Raw genomic sequence first — 15,951 nt, 5'->3', positions numbered from 1 at the left:
CTTAGCTTACCTTCTTTAGAAAAGCTAAGGAACGTGATTTTTTTTTATTATCTCTTAAGGTTTATTTGGTAAGAAGGACCAAGGAGGATCCTATCCTACAGGAAAAGGAGGAGGAGCTAGAGTAAAAATGAGTAATTTCAGTTTCTTGCTTATTTATGCTATTTGGTAAGTAAGAATTTTTTTTGTATCTAAAGACTATTTATACATCATAATTTAGAAAAATACTATAGAATGATAGTGAAGGATTAGGAGCAGCTCAAAATATTAATTATAAGCGCTTAAAAGTCGAATTAAATTTTATAATAATAGGCCTTCAATTTTAAGAAAAATAATAATTACAAATATGATTCATGTTTTGTATCTCGACATATATAGTTGAATTTTAAGAAGTAGAACAAAAGTACTCCTACGATGTAATTTTTTTTTAAAAAAAAAGTTCGTTTTTATATTTATAAAATGAGTAGGTGAGAGTTGGAAAATTAAAACTTGGTTCTTGGGATTGATAAATATCCATCCATACCAAACACACCCTTAAAGCAAACACATAAATCAAGATTTTTGCTATTTATAAATATCATTGGAATAAACTTTTCATAGTTTTCATTCCTCCGATATGGAGACAGACGTTCATCATAAAATGCAAAAGAAAATAAAATAGCCTTTACGGCCATAGTTGTTCATCCTTTACCGGATGAACTATAAAAGTAAATAGAGAATGTCTAAACGGCGACAGAAAGAGAAATGCAAAAGTAAATAAAATAGCCTTGACGGCCACAGCCGTTCATCCTCCACTGGATGAACTATGATGGCCTTTACGGCAACAGACGTCCATCCTCTATAACTGGATGAACTTTAATTTGAAACTAAACTGATCATTTGGGGGTTGCTAGTGACATTATCTCAATTGCAGCTTGCTTCAACCTTTCTTCCACTTTGAATGCTACCGCGAATTGAGCTATGCCACTTTCACCTTTTGCCTAAATATACATCGATCAAACATGTTTTTAGAACCAAACAATAATAATATACTCACTAAAATCTAAAGAGAGTAATATATATGTACACATGTTATCTATATTATCTTGTAAAAGTAGAAAGACTGTATTTTTATGTTAAACACTTGACTTAGGTAAATCAATCTAAATAATTTCTAAACATAATCTATGACTAAACTATATGTAGTAGCAAATAGAGAATTTCAACCTCAGGGTGAGACTAGGTGGGAGGAGGCATTTCTATAAAAAAGATAGACATATACTTTTTTTTTTACTTCCATTTCATGTGAAGATAAATATTTAATTAGACGTGGAACTTATAAAAGAATAAATAACTATATATTTTCCAAACACCCAATTCAAAAGAATTTCTCAACGCGTGTCATTCTTCAATTTTTTGATCAATCAAACAAAGACGCGTAAAATAAATCGAAGAGTGTGCTAACTATAAACCCTAGTTCACAATGTTCAAAATGGCCAATATATTATTTTGAAGAAAATGAAAGGACTTACATGAACTTGGATCATGAACATGCTTCTGAATTGATCAGATGAAATTTGAGCAGACACAATGTCAATCTTATGTTTCTCCAAAACATAACAAATCATGGTAATTAGCCCTGGCTTCTTAGGACAACACACACTAATATGTGCATCTTCACCACAGACACTTAGTATCACATTTGGTGAACTCCATGTCATAAAACTTGTTGGAATAAGGGGACTAGCACCATGATTTGTTGGTGTAATAGTTGTAGAATTGCAGGTTGATCCTTGATCACCCACATACTTCTCCCAACTATTATCAATTTTTTGTGAACCCATCAACCTTATGCTATATTCTTCTAGCCTTTTTAGCTTTTGACTTTCAAGTTCTTTGAAAGTATTCTGCAGCTTTAGGATGTGGTTCACTGCTTCATAAACTATTGTAGACTTATCAGCCTGCATATACAAAAAATATGAAATTAATTTAATTTCTACTTCAGATCGCGAAATCAGAATTTTCACTGATTAAGGAAAAAGTTAACACACACGAAGAAGTCAAGGGAATATCATACACGAGTTAATTATTTTCAAGTCATTTATTAGTGTCTAAAAAATATTCATTTAATAAGTACAAATTACAAAAAGAGGCTATAATTTGAAATTTATAATCTTTAAATCCTGTCTATTACGCATCTGACCAATCTATCCTCTTATAAAATTAATTGTAATAAGCGATTTACATAAAAAGTGTTATTGGTTGTAATTAATATGAAAAATAAGCAAGTTTTATCGGTAATAACAAGTCAAAATATGCTACTACTAGTGTATTGGTTCTATATGGTTAATGATATACTTATTAAGTACTTCAATGAGTTACATAGATCTTATAATTATACGGATTAAGAAAATGTTCTTTTTGACAAATTTAGAATAATGTTGAAAACTTCATATTCTTATGCTAGAAGAGAAAAAACAAATAAATTTGTGGAGATTTTCTTTTTATGACTATATATGCAAAAAAATCGGAAGTTCTATATTGTTTTATCCTTCACTCTTTTGGTAAACAAAATGCATCTTATTATTCTATTTTTGGAATATACAAATTAGTAATAAGGGAAATGTGTATATCACCAAATAAACTTATTCCAATTGGGTTGAGGTTCTACTAGAAATGGTTGTTCTAATTTTTATTTTTAGTTTAGTTTTGTTACAAAACACTATATATATATATATATATATAGAATCATGTCTCCATTAGTAAGCTTTTGCAAGTTTTTATTTGATAAAAAAAAATCATGTTCATTTTTCGAATAATTCTCGATGAGTTGATATGGTTACTAATTAATGCAGAAGACAATAAAAGGAAAAACAAAAGAAAATTGTTGCAGATAATCATAAAATTTATTGAATTATTTTCCTTTTGATCGATAAGATATCGGATAATAAAAAACAATGTATGTCATTGAAAGAATTCTTTTTTACCTTAGCAGGGAGGTTAGGAACCAACTCATGAAGAGTCTCGAACAGGGTTCGCATCTTCTTTCTCCGTTCTCTCTCTGTCCATATGTGTATCTCATGCTCTGACTCTCTTTTGCCTTCGGCCCCATCAACACCAGAATTTGGCTCAGCAATTCCCTTACCATTCCTTTTCCGGTTTGGTGGACTTCTCTTCTTACCAACATCAGTTGTTACCACCTCATTAACAACTGTTAGCGGCTGACAAGTATCAGACCTAGTCGGATCTGGCAACTTGTCACCCTCAAACGTCTCTTCACTCCCAATTTGATTGTCATTCAAGTTCAGGTATGACCAGAAATCATTAGTTTCCCATGGCAAACCATGATTATTCTCGCCGCCTCCATTCATTTTTTTTCTTTTTCAGGTGGTCTGATATTGTAACCTAAGTTACGCCTATATATAGAATTTTTTTCTTGTAGGGGGCAAAGTGTAAAATGGAGAAATGAGGGATTGGATATGATGAATATTGAATATGAAAAGAATATAGAGAAGGGTGGCAAAAAGGGGAAAAAGAAATAAAAAGTAGAGATAAAAAAAGGATGATTCATTTGTAATGAATAAAAAAAACAAAATACAATCATAAGCCAAAATGCCGTTACTGGCTTCAAAACAAAAAACGGTAGCTAAAGTACTTTTGTTACAGATTTTGTTCTCACTCAATTGGGTCCCAATTCACACTTATCACTACTAAAAACAATTAATTAAAATTAATTACTTTAATTACAAATATTAAATTACAAACCTAATCAAGTTATTATTCTCATCTATACAAACCGCCTAAGTTTTTTTCAATTAAAATAATAATAATTAAAATGATTGTATATAAATATAATTTACTTAAAAAAATTATTTTAAAAAAAATGCGAGTCTTAATTCTTAAGTTATATGAATTAGGTATGTCTGAGTTGTAGGCTTATAATATAAGAGGTTACATGACTAGCGTAAATGAGATTTTAATAATAACTTATTCACGTGATTATTAATGTTAATGAAATTTCATTAATAGCTGGCTTCAATTATATACATTAGATTTTACGCATTTTTTTACTCATTTATTCAAGTTAATCACACTAGAATCAATAATTAAGCAAGTGTTTTTTCGTGAATAAAATTTTTTATCATGCAATATCCGTTCCATAAAAAAGAAAAGGATCATCATTTTATTTCATCTTCTGACCAGGAAGTTAAAATACCTCTAAATACTAATCATGACTTCCCCTTTATTAGGAGAAAAAAAGGAATTAGTTAGGATATTAATTCTTTCCTAATTCTCCACTAGTTTGTAGCTAGCCGTTTTTTTTTTATAATTCATTAATAAATAGTATAATCGACAATTTTTTATTATTTATTTGTAAAAAATTGTTTATTGCAGGAGTATCAAATGTAGGGTGGTGTATTGATTGTTTCGTTCGATTTTGAAACTTACTGATTTGACTTATCGGTTGTTTGTAGATATGTTAAATCGTTATAGAACCATTAAAATATTGACCTATCGATTATTGATTAATCGATTCAATCGTTAAAATTTGATTTAAAAAATCACTAAAAATCACTTAGAAATAAGTTGACAAACCAAATGAACCATGTATATGAGTTGAGAGATTGCATTTTGCTCAAAAGCAAAGATATTCACATTTTAGAATATCTGAGAGTTTGAAACAATCAGAAATACACGTATGAAACTAAATTCTAAGTCAAGGACTTTATGTACTAAACGGTATAAATATAATTTTTTTAATTTACTAGGGGGGTTATCGATTACTCGTTAAGAAAAAACTTCAACCCGTTAAAAAGCAATACCTGATAATAAAAAAAATCGAAATTGTTACCGAAACCACCAAACAAATAACTCATTACCGATAAATCAATAATTTTTTTCGATTCGATTTTAAACAATCGTAGTCAAATGAATAGGTAAAATTGAATTTAGGCATATTAAATCGAATTGAGTTGAAAAAAAAAAAAAATGAGTCATGTTATTTGGATTGAAGTGGGCTAAATTCCGAGTCATAGCCCAATCTACCAAATTCTTATTAAGTTTTATTTTTTTATTTGTACTCTAATAAAACTTTTTTCTTATATAATACATCAACAACAACAACATATGAAACAAAATTTTACATGGATCAATTTAGACAACATATTAACATAATCTTAAAATAGGTTAAATTAAACATATTAAAATAAATTTCATTAATAAAATAAACAGATCACTGACCCGTCTAAATATAAACAAATTAAAGAAATCAGTAATTTTATGAGCTGATTTTACTCCGTCCAAAAATTAAATCTCTAAGAAATCAGTAATTTTATGAGCTGATTTTACTCCGTCCAAAAATTAAATCTCACTATACTTGTTTATGTATTTTGTTTTTGACAGGTAGGACCATTATCTTGTGACTAATGCTGACTGTTTCATTATTATCAACACATAAACACGAGCATTACGTATTAAGACAATCATTTCAAATCCTACACTTGTCACAAAAAATTGGTGAAGACCCATTTCGATTTGTGGGTGTAATATATGATTAATTTTCGTTCTATTTAGGGGAATTTCTAAGTAACATTATACAAGATTATAATTCTAAATTTAATAATTTAATTAATATAATACAAAATTAAATAATTTTACTACATAGTTACTTTCTTCTTTTTCTTTTTCTTTTTCTTTTTTCCATATACCTTACTAGATATTATAATACCTTGCTCCTTATACAAAAGAAGCTCTGACTGAATATTTTATAACGTGAACGACACACTTTAATCATTTATTAATCTCAAACACAAGCTTATCGCCAAATGTCTCTATAATACTTACAGGAAAAAAATACTAGCAATGTTGAAACACATAGGAAATATGCGAAATGACGTTGTTTATATATATATAATATTGTCACACTCATTAATAGCGTTAACTTCTCACTATTTTAATATACTAAATTTGTTTATTTATTGTACTAGTTATATTCTTTTTATTTTAATATTTTTCTATCCGAATATCAAATTTATAAACACCATATACTATAACTTTAGTTTAGTTATATGATGGAAAAAAAGGAGTTGGGGTGGGGAAGAAATTCACGATGGAGTACCTAAAAAGAAATATTATTTATTTAGTTTAAAGTATAATTAATAAAGTTAGTTTGGTAAATTACGTGCTTAAAAAAAAAATTAAAAATTATGTAGTCACATAATAAGGTTACGTGAAAGTGAAAGAACTGATATTTTAAAAAATTTAATACTGTCTCACTAATAACGTCAATTAGTATAGCTTTCACACAAAAAAAAATTCTTTGGTAACTAAGAAAAAATTTCATTATATAGAGCCCCAATGATAATTAAGGTTACAGTCAAAATATTCTAGACATTAAGCCTATTTATCAACTAGATTAATAACTCTTTGTATGGATGGTTATCGTGTTTTGTTTAATAATATATCGTATTGTATTGTATTGTTTTAATGTGAATATAATGTTTGGATAGATTGTATTATTCTCTGTCGTTACATAATGTCACAAATCTATGATTTACATAAAAGAAAAGTAAGGTACGAGGTAGGATAAAAGAAGAAATATAATTATTAAATAATAAATAAAGACAAAATGAGAAGAAAATATTAAGGTAATGATGCAATCACACTATTTCATTGTTAACTATAGATGGATTTAAACGATACAATAAAATAGAATTTAAGTAACAATTAAAATAATCATTGTATTTAAACTAACAATACAATTACAATATAACAGGTAATAACCATCCAAACAAGGTTTAAAGTTCAAAATTTGTCATTTTCTAGCTAGCCTGGGTTCAAGTTTCCGCAAAAATAAAATTCCTAAACTTATAATCTTCACAATTACTTCAACTAATCGAGACTTGCGTTGAAATATCGAGAATCATAAGTAAAAAATACTCATCAAACCAACAAAATATATATAGCGGACAATTCTGATCAGTGACCATGAAGTATTATTTTTTACTTAAATGAAAGAAATTTATTTATATATTAAGGTTCATCCATAAAGATACAAAAATGAACTCGTCTTTGTGAAACAATTCTATAATTAAGCTCTCTATCAAGAGCATAAATCACAAAAGAATTAGAGATGATTCAAAAACATTATAAGAATTGTCATATATGATTTTATAGATTTTCTTTAGTATTCCGTTAATATATCTGCTATCATATTAGCCTCCCTTAGAATAAGTCGTAGCATTTGATTGCCCAGTCATAGAAGTATATAAACCTTCAATCAACATAAATGTGTGAGTATAATATAGAATTGTTATGGAAGGAGTTTAGTAATATCTGTGAATCTGTCTCTTATCATTAAATTAAATCAAAATGCAATTTTTTTTTTATTGAGCTAATTTAAAGTACATATATAGTAAGACTAATCAATTTATGATATTCAACTACAAATTTAAATAAATCAAGTCTTGAAATGAACATCGAATACCAAATCAAAAGAAAAGAAGTATATGACGATGGAAGAGAATAGTTGTCTGTGTGACGTAATTGGAGTTGCAAATAGTGGTTTGTCATAATATGAGCCGTTTTTGTTGTTCATTTTATCAGTATTTTCTGTTCATTTTTTCAGTATTTTCGGGCCTCTCTCTATGCTTGCGTTTGTTGTTAATTGTAATCACGATTTTTTGTCTTTTTGCATTTTTTTTCCTTTTTGTCTTTTTCTTTTAATGTCAGATTTACGTTAATCGTTAAAAGCACACTTAAATTATTTTATTTTATTTTAATTTAGTTTCATATTTAAATTATTATCACTTATTAATTTGAAAAACACACCTCAGTGGCTCAATGATATGTGTAATGCACTCTCTTTTATTTGAAAAAATCTTGACACATGATATTTCATATGGATAAAATATTTCACCTTGACAAAAATTAAATAATAAACTATTAATATTAATTAAAAATTAAAGTAAAACTATTCATAAGAAAATATTTTTTTAAAGAAAAATTAAATTATTTTTCTTATCCCACTCAACCACCTCCTCCCCGTACCCCCACCTTCCATCCCCCGTCGTTTTACTTTATTTAAAGATTTCTTTTATAATCTTTTTTATAAAAAAAGTCATACTTCACCCTCCCCTCAAACCACCTACTCATTCCCCCAAAAAATTGATATTATTTTGTTTTTTAAAAATAAAAAAATTACCAATTCTATTTGACCCTTTGCTCCTAATTTCTGCTTGTGTACAGATTATAACATAAATAAATAATTTATTCCAAAAAAAAGTCTTGTGGCGGCAAGTAAAAAAGAAAAATAATAGAAGCGAAGGAATAGGTAGAGTGGGTAACATAATTTTTTAAAGAAAATATAATAATATCTAAATTAGTATTTGAGGGGGGAGGGGGGGATGAAGTAAAAAACAAAATTAAATACTTTTATAAAAGAAAAGGGGGGGGGGGGGGGGGGGGGGTGTTCGGTGAAAGGAAGTGATGAACTGGGGTAAGATAAATATTTGACATATTTTTTTTGAGATAATAGTTTTTTAATCTTTAATTTTAATTAATACTAATAATCTATTTAATTTTTGTCAAGGTGAAATATTTTGTCATGTAGATTGTGATGTGACAATTTTTTTAAATAAAAGAGAAAATATATTACACACACCATGAGTGTTATAAACGATAGAGATGTGTTTCTCAAACTAATAAGTGATGGTTTAGGTATAAAACTCACGCTTTCAACAGTTTGGGTGTGTTTGGTATGAAGGAAAATGTTTTCCATGGAAAATGTTTGCCTGGAAAATAAGTTGAGTTTTGACTTATTTTCTCATGTTTGGTTGTTGAGTAGAAAATATTTTTCAAAAAAGATTTTTTAATGTTTGATTTATGAATGAAAATATCTCTTTTTTTACTAGACAGTAGAAAATAATTTTTGAATTGAAATTGAAAATATTTTTAAAAAATGAACTTAATTTTTTTTTGGGGGGCGGGGGTAGAGGTGAGATGGGGGTAAAAAAAAATATTTGAAATTAATTATTTTTTAAAAATAAACTTATTTTTTTGGGGGGTGGGGATGGGATGATAGGAGGGGGGGCGCGGGTAGAGGTGGGGTGAGGTGAAAAAATAAAAAAATGAAATTCGAAATATTTTTTAAAAACAAACTTTAATTTTTCTTTGGTGGGGGGAGGGCGGGGGGGGGGATGAAAAACAAAAACTTGAAATTGAAAGTATTTTTTATAAAACAAACTTTAAATTTATTATTATTTTGGAGGTGGGGGTGTCGAGGGTATGGGTGGGGTGAAAATAAAATTTTAAAATTGAAAATATTTTTTTAAAAAAACATTAAATTTTATTTTATTTTTTTGGGGGGAGGGTAGGGGCTGGTGGGAGGGGGGGTCAAGGTAAGGGTGGGTAAAAAAATAAAAAAAATTGAAGTTGAAAAATAATTTTTTAAAATAAGCTTTAAATTTATTTATTTTTCAACAAAAAAAATTGATTTTTCAACAAAAAAATTGTAATTTGAAATTGGAGGAAAGTTTTGAAAAGTGTTTTCCTTAGGTTTTGAAGGAAAGTCATTTCTTTGAATTTGAGAAAAATGAGTTGATTTGGAAAACATTTTTCGAAAAATGTTTTCCTTCATACCAAACACACCTAAGTGTGTTTTTGACACTCTTCCCTTTCCTTTTCTTTTTTGTATATATATATACTAGACATCGGAGCCCGTGCTAGCACGGGCCCAATATGTATCATTTTTTGTTTCAATTTATATGACAAAGACAATATTAAAGAGTTAATCAAACTTTAATAATAATTTAAAATAGTTTAAATTTTTAATTATTGTTAACTATGGTAAAAAAAAAATTATGTCTTTTAACATTCTAAATTGCTAATTATTGTTGTATGATTTGTAATATCTTTTACGCAATTTTGAAATAATAAAGGTTATTTCTTCTTTCTCAATTTATGTGGTACTAATAAAATTTCAAGACTCAATCAATTTTTTTTGTCTTTAATATATTCTATTGTTAATTACTATAAATTATTGTACTTTCTAAGTAAATTTCAAATAATATATATTATTTCATTTGTCCAATTTATGTGTCACCGATAAAATTTGAAGAGTTAATCAGATCTTTTACATATTTTTATATCTTTTGAATATTTAAGTAAATAATTGTTGTGATTTATAATATTTTATACAATTATTTAAAAAAAATTAAACAACAAACAAAACGAATTCATCATAGGAAAATTACCAAAGCATCCTTGAATACATCAATAATGGATCCCACTTTTTGTTTAAAAAAATATGCATATTGGGAGGATATTTTTGTTCAAAGTGGAAATAGAATAAGTATAAAATATTAAAGTCTTTTAAAATTTAAAATTGTTAATTCTTATTGTATGATTTGTAATACTTTTACGTCATTTTCAAATAATAGAGGTCATTTCTTCTTTCTCAATTTATGTAGTACTAAAAAAAATTGAGATTCAATCAATTTTTTTTTGTCTTTGAAATATTTCTAGCTGTTAATTACTGTAATTTATAGTACTTTCTAAGAAATTTTCAAATAATATATATTATTTCATTTGTCCCAATTTATGTGTCACCGATAAAATTTGAAGAGTCAATCCGATCTTTTATATATTTTTATATCTTTTAAATATTTAAGTAATTAGTTATCGTAATTCATAATATTTTATACAATTATTTAGTATAGTAAAATAAATTTAAAAGAAACAAACAAAACGAATTCATCATAGAAAATTACCAAAGCATCCTTCAATACATCAATAATGGGTCCGACTTTTTGTTTTTAAGAAATTGCACATTTGAAGGATATTTTTGTCCAAAGTGGAAATATTGTGTAAAAAATGTGTATTTATTGTGATTTTGAATGTTTTGTGGGGTAATAGGACGCACGCAAAGTTAGGTGTCTTTTTTGAAAATCTCGGACAACTTCAAGTATCACTTAATGTTTTTTCTCAAAATCTAATTTACTTTCGTAAACTATGTGTCAGATCAAAATCAGATTAACAAATTCAAAAGGAATGAGTAATAAATAGCTCATACAATGACATATTTATTATTTAACTAAATAATAAATATGTAACTAAAAATCTTATTAGCTTTTGATTGAAAGCTAACAAGATAGTTACAATGATAGTTGCATTGTGGCTTATTATATATAGATATATACAAAGTGTTTATATGAATAACTTTTTCTTCAGTTTCTTATTCTTTTATTTTTATTATATATCATATGTTATTTTTCCTTTGCTTCAGTTAAATTAATTATTATTGTTATTATTCTATTTTTTCATTATTCTATTATTTGTTTCAAATTAACTTAGTTGAATATGAATCTTTTGAAAATAGCCATTTTTTTATTATTAAAATAGGAATAAAATTAACATGCATAATTAACACTATTTTTTTCAAACTTTACTTATAAAATTAAATTGAATATCTTATCAATCGTCTTCTTCATGCAATACCAATATATAGTGTTACTATGCAATTGAAAATGTTATCTCACAAAATAGTGAACCCAAAATTTATAAAATTCGCAAGTGTAAGATTTAGAGCCACTTTATAGTAAGACACAATTTTTGCTTGAACTTTTTCCCTTAACCAACATCATATAACCTAAAGACTTTCAGACAGGGGCGGACCTACGTTGATCTTATGGGGTTCACCCGAACCCCCTGGTCGAAAAATTACACTGAATATATGAAGAAAACTTCTGATTTTAAGCGTATAGATACTAAAATAAACCCTCTCAACAACCAAAAGAGGAGCATGGCTCACTGGTAAGGGGGTTCAGTTCTAAACCGTAGGTTCCGAGTTCGATTCTTGGTGAGTGCAACAAGTTTTAACTTTTTTTATTGCTTTGAAAAGGCTGAGATTGGCTCAGTTTTGGGCTTAGAATACCCAATAAAAGGCCTCATTATTTTTTAATGGGGAACTTTCACATATAGCCACTCAAAAATAGTCTAATTACTCTTCATAGCTATAGTTTGATAATTACAATTCGTAGCTACATGTTATATGGAGGAGAGAGGCGAGCGAGACTGGGAGAGAGAGGAGAGAGGCGAGAGAGAGGGGGCAAAGAGTGGAGAAAGGTGAATTGTATATGTATATAGGTTAGATAATTGTATATTATACATATATATTTGTATATATGCCAAGAGAGATTGGGAGAGGGAAGAGAGAGGTGAGCGAGATTGGGAGAGGGAAGAGAGAGGTGAGCGAGATTGGGAGAGGGAGGAGAGAGGCGAGCGAGATTGGGAGAGGGAGGAGAGAGGCGAGAGAGAGAGGGCATAGAGGGGGAGAGAGGTGAATTGTATATGTATATATGTTAGATAATTGTATATTATACATATGCAATTGTATATTATACATATGCAATTGTATATATAGCAAGCGAGATTGGGAGAAGGAGAAGAGAGGCGAGCGAGATTGGGAGAGAGAGGGCAGAGAGTGGGAGAGAGGTGAATTGTATATGTATATAGGTTAGATAATTGTATATTATACATATGTATATTCTGACGAATTATACATATACAAACATGACTAATTATACAAACTCGAAGTCAGCCCGCGTAATTAATGTATAATGTTAGTCGTGAGTGGTAATTATAGCAAACTATAGCTATGATGAGTAATTAAGTAGTATAAGTTTGCTTAACTGCGTAATTTTCCTTTTTTTAATTCAATCTAAAACTATATTATTTTTATTTATTTTTAAAATTTTTCTTTTTATGTTATCTCTTTTTCTCAATTTATCTTTGTTTAAATTTATTAGCCACATATTTTATATTTTTGTCTTTTATTCTTCTTATTTATATTGCTCATTTTATTTCCACATAAATCTCTTCTCATGTACTAACTTAAAGAAACTCTTTGAGAAAATGATGTATTGTTATTAAATTTAAAATTGAATTAGAAAATTATTATACAAAATAAAGTAAATTAAGATTAATCGAATGGAAAATTTTAAAGGTTGTGAATATTCTTTTAATAAAATCGATTTAATTGAATTCTTTCTTAATGTTATTGTATCTCTTTCTTACTATTTTCAAGTCAATTCTAAAGAGATTAAAACTAAACTAAACTTATTTGATTGGTTCATAATTTATTTTTTAAAACAAATGATTAATCTAGTAAATTGAATTAAATGAACTAAACAAATCGGCGATGTCATTTATTTATCTTCAGAATATGCACTATAATATTAGTAACTCGATCTTTACACCTTTCTAAAGAATCTTGATGGTTTTTAAAGTAACATATGATTAAATGTGCACTAATTCAAAATTTAGAAAAAAATCTAAAAAGTAGAATACTACAAAATAAAAGGAAAGACACTAGAAAATTTAAAAGCTCGATGGACCAGGATAAAAGTAGGAAGAACATAAACACAATATGACAATATAAGTTAAATTTAGCAGATTAAAATTAAAATTTTCCTCCCATGTCACTCGATTTTTCATCTTGTAACTTTTACATGTTTACTTATTTATACTTCGAACCCCCTCAACAAAAAATTTAAATCCGCCACTGCTTTCAGATGCAAGTATATAAATGCATCATGTATTTGTAAACATAAAATGAAGCTTCTTAGTTTTACCAAGCAGAGTTCTTGCAAACTATTTTTACACAACAATTTTAAAGGAATGGGCGAATATCACCAAAACTAAACAGAGAAATTCAGTGGGATCACTGAAAGAGCGCACGGATTACGGGGACTACTTTTCAAACCCAATGTCGGCAGGCAGCAGTCATGGCTGCTACGGCCACTGGACGGCCTCCTTTCGAGGCTGTCCAGCTGGCCCCACCACCCCAAACCATCACATACGTCACCCTTTTCAATTCAATACTATAAATTCTAAACAATTTGCCTTAATTAACTCAAAAACAATTATAAAATCAATCGAAATAATTCATGGAGAACCTACTATCACGTTTTCAATGGAGAAAATTAAAGGCAAGACTTTATGATCGAAGAGGAATTACATCAAGCAGTGGTGTTTAAATTATCCCGTGCGCCAGATTTGAATGTATTAAGGTCAATTTTATCGAAACATCTTGGTACCAAGGACAATTGTTTAATTGGCTTACTTGCTCCAAGACAAATTTTGTTGAGATATGATCTATATGAAGATTATGTACTAGTTTTATCTCGCTCAGTTAATTATCTTCTCTACAATGGAGAGGAGCACCAATGTAGGGTTTTTCCATGGTCCATCGGATATAACCCTTAGGGAGGAAACGACGCTAGCTGTGGTTTGGATTTCTTTACCGAACTTATCTCCAGATTTATTTGCAAAGAAGTCTTTGTTGTCTATAGCATCAACAGTTGGGAAACCAATAGCTATAGATAAATCTTAGCACGGCTAGGGTTAAGGTTATACTTGATCTAATGGAAAAGCTTCCAAATCGTATAAGGTTGCAGTTTGTGGATGGAAAATCTGGTAAGTTGATCGAGGTTTTTTCGGAGATTGTATATGATAATCTATCTTTGTATTGCAATTATTGTAAGCACCAAGGTCATGATGAAGATAGTTGTCGTTTGAATTCGAAAATAAATTAAAATAACAAACAAATTGATGATACCATTGAAGGTGTTTTAAAAGGTACTACCGATAGTGAAAAGTATCAAGGCAATGCGAGAGAGATATTAAATGAAAAAAGAAAGACCGTAGATGTCGATCAAAGTAAAGCTACGTTTTTAGATCGACAATTGGTTGCTTCCACTTTCGAGCAAAATCGTGTAAACTCAATGAATGTTGATACAAGTAATATTGGTGTTCAAACAACTACCGAAAACAAAGGTGATTGCAATAACCAGCATGCTGCTACTAATGAGGTGCAATCAAAAGAAGATGGGCTGAATTTGATGTCTAATACAACTAAAAACGCAGGGGGAACACCAAGAGCTGGGGTTGATGTGCCATTCAGGACAAAAAATAATGAATACATCTAATGTTGAAGATGCTGAAAATTCTGGGCAGCATGTTTTGCAAGTTGAAAACGAGAATCCAACTAAAAATTGGACACTGGTTGCACACAAAAGATCAACTAGTAGTCGGAGCATTTCCCCTACTAGTCAAAATAATTCTCCATGTAGTGAAAAGGGTTCGACTGGAAATTTTCATGACAGTGAGAAGAGGCAAAATACTAGTAATGCCTCAAGAGACCTATTATGTTTGAATAGCTTTGATGCTTTATTAAAGACTACTAGAAAGCAAGTAAGGTTAACTGAGAATGACCACAATTTGATCCAAGAAAAACAAGTATCACCACCTGTTTTAAATAGCAAATTAAGTCCAGAAGCTTCTGTATTTGTGCCTAAATGTGTGCTTGCAAGGAAGAATGCCTTAGTGTCAAATACAATTGATTTGGGTGAGGATTCTCTTGATGAAGATGGAGTGGATTTGGGTGAAGATTCTCTTGATGAAGATGAGGAAGACAATATGTTGGAGATTTGCTATGATATAGTGGCTAGGGAAGGAGTTATATCACCTAGGCAACAAAGAAGTGGAAGCAACAAAAGCAAAAAGAAGACATATGGAAGGCAACATAGTTGGGACGGTAAAATGACTGAGGAGTTTGTACCAACGCACATACCGATGCGATAGGCAAAGCAAAACCATTTGATAGTATCAATAGGTTCAACTAGATCCAATAAATCCACAAAGAAGGTATGAATCATCAAGTGTTGTGGGAAAGATTTGAATAAGAAGACGAGAAAAATACTTCAAGCTACTTTTGATGAGAAATCAATTTTTTTTAATTCATGTTTTAGTAATAGAAAGTTTGAGGCTGATAACTCAACTTTCTTCTTGATGGACATATTTTTATATTATTTAAGCATCCTCATTTGTAATATCATCATGAAGTGTATTACAAACTCTGTGATGATCAGAAAATACTTAGTTCTCTTTAATTCTTATTTTATTCATGTTTGTTAA

General features: G+C 29.0%; 2 pseudogenes; one reads left to right on the top strand and one right to left on the bottom strand.

The window, feature by feature from the left end:
• Nucleotides 1-872: 872 nt before the first annotated feature.
• Nucleotides 873-3,580, bottom strand: LOC125815217 (transcription factor bHLH95-like; annotated as a pseudogene).
• A 10,819-nt stretch (nucleotides 3,581-14,399) lies between these two features.
• On the top strand, nucleotides 14,400-15,687 carry LOC125815065 (uncharacterized; annotated as a pseudogene).
• The last annotated feature ends 264 nt before the right edge of the window (nucleotides 15,688-15,951 follow it).

Source organism: Solanum verrucosum, unplaced genomic scaffold, assembly GCF_900185275.1.
Source record: "Solanum verrucosum unplaced genomic scaffold, falcon-dt-bn FXZP01000261.1, whole genome shotgun sequence".
Classification (NCBI taxonomy): domain Eukaryota; kingdom Viridiplantae; phylum Streptophyta; class Magnoliopsida; order Solanales; family Solanaceae; genus Solanum; species Solanum verrucosum.
This window is presented reverse-complemented; position numbering and strand designations above follow the sequence as displayed.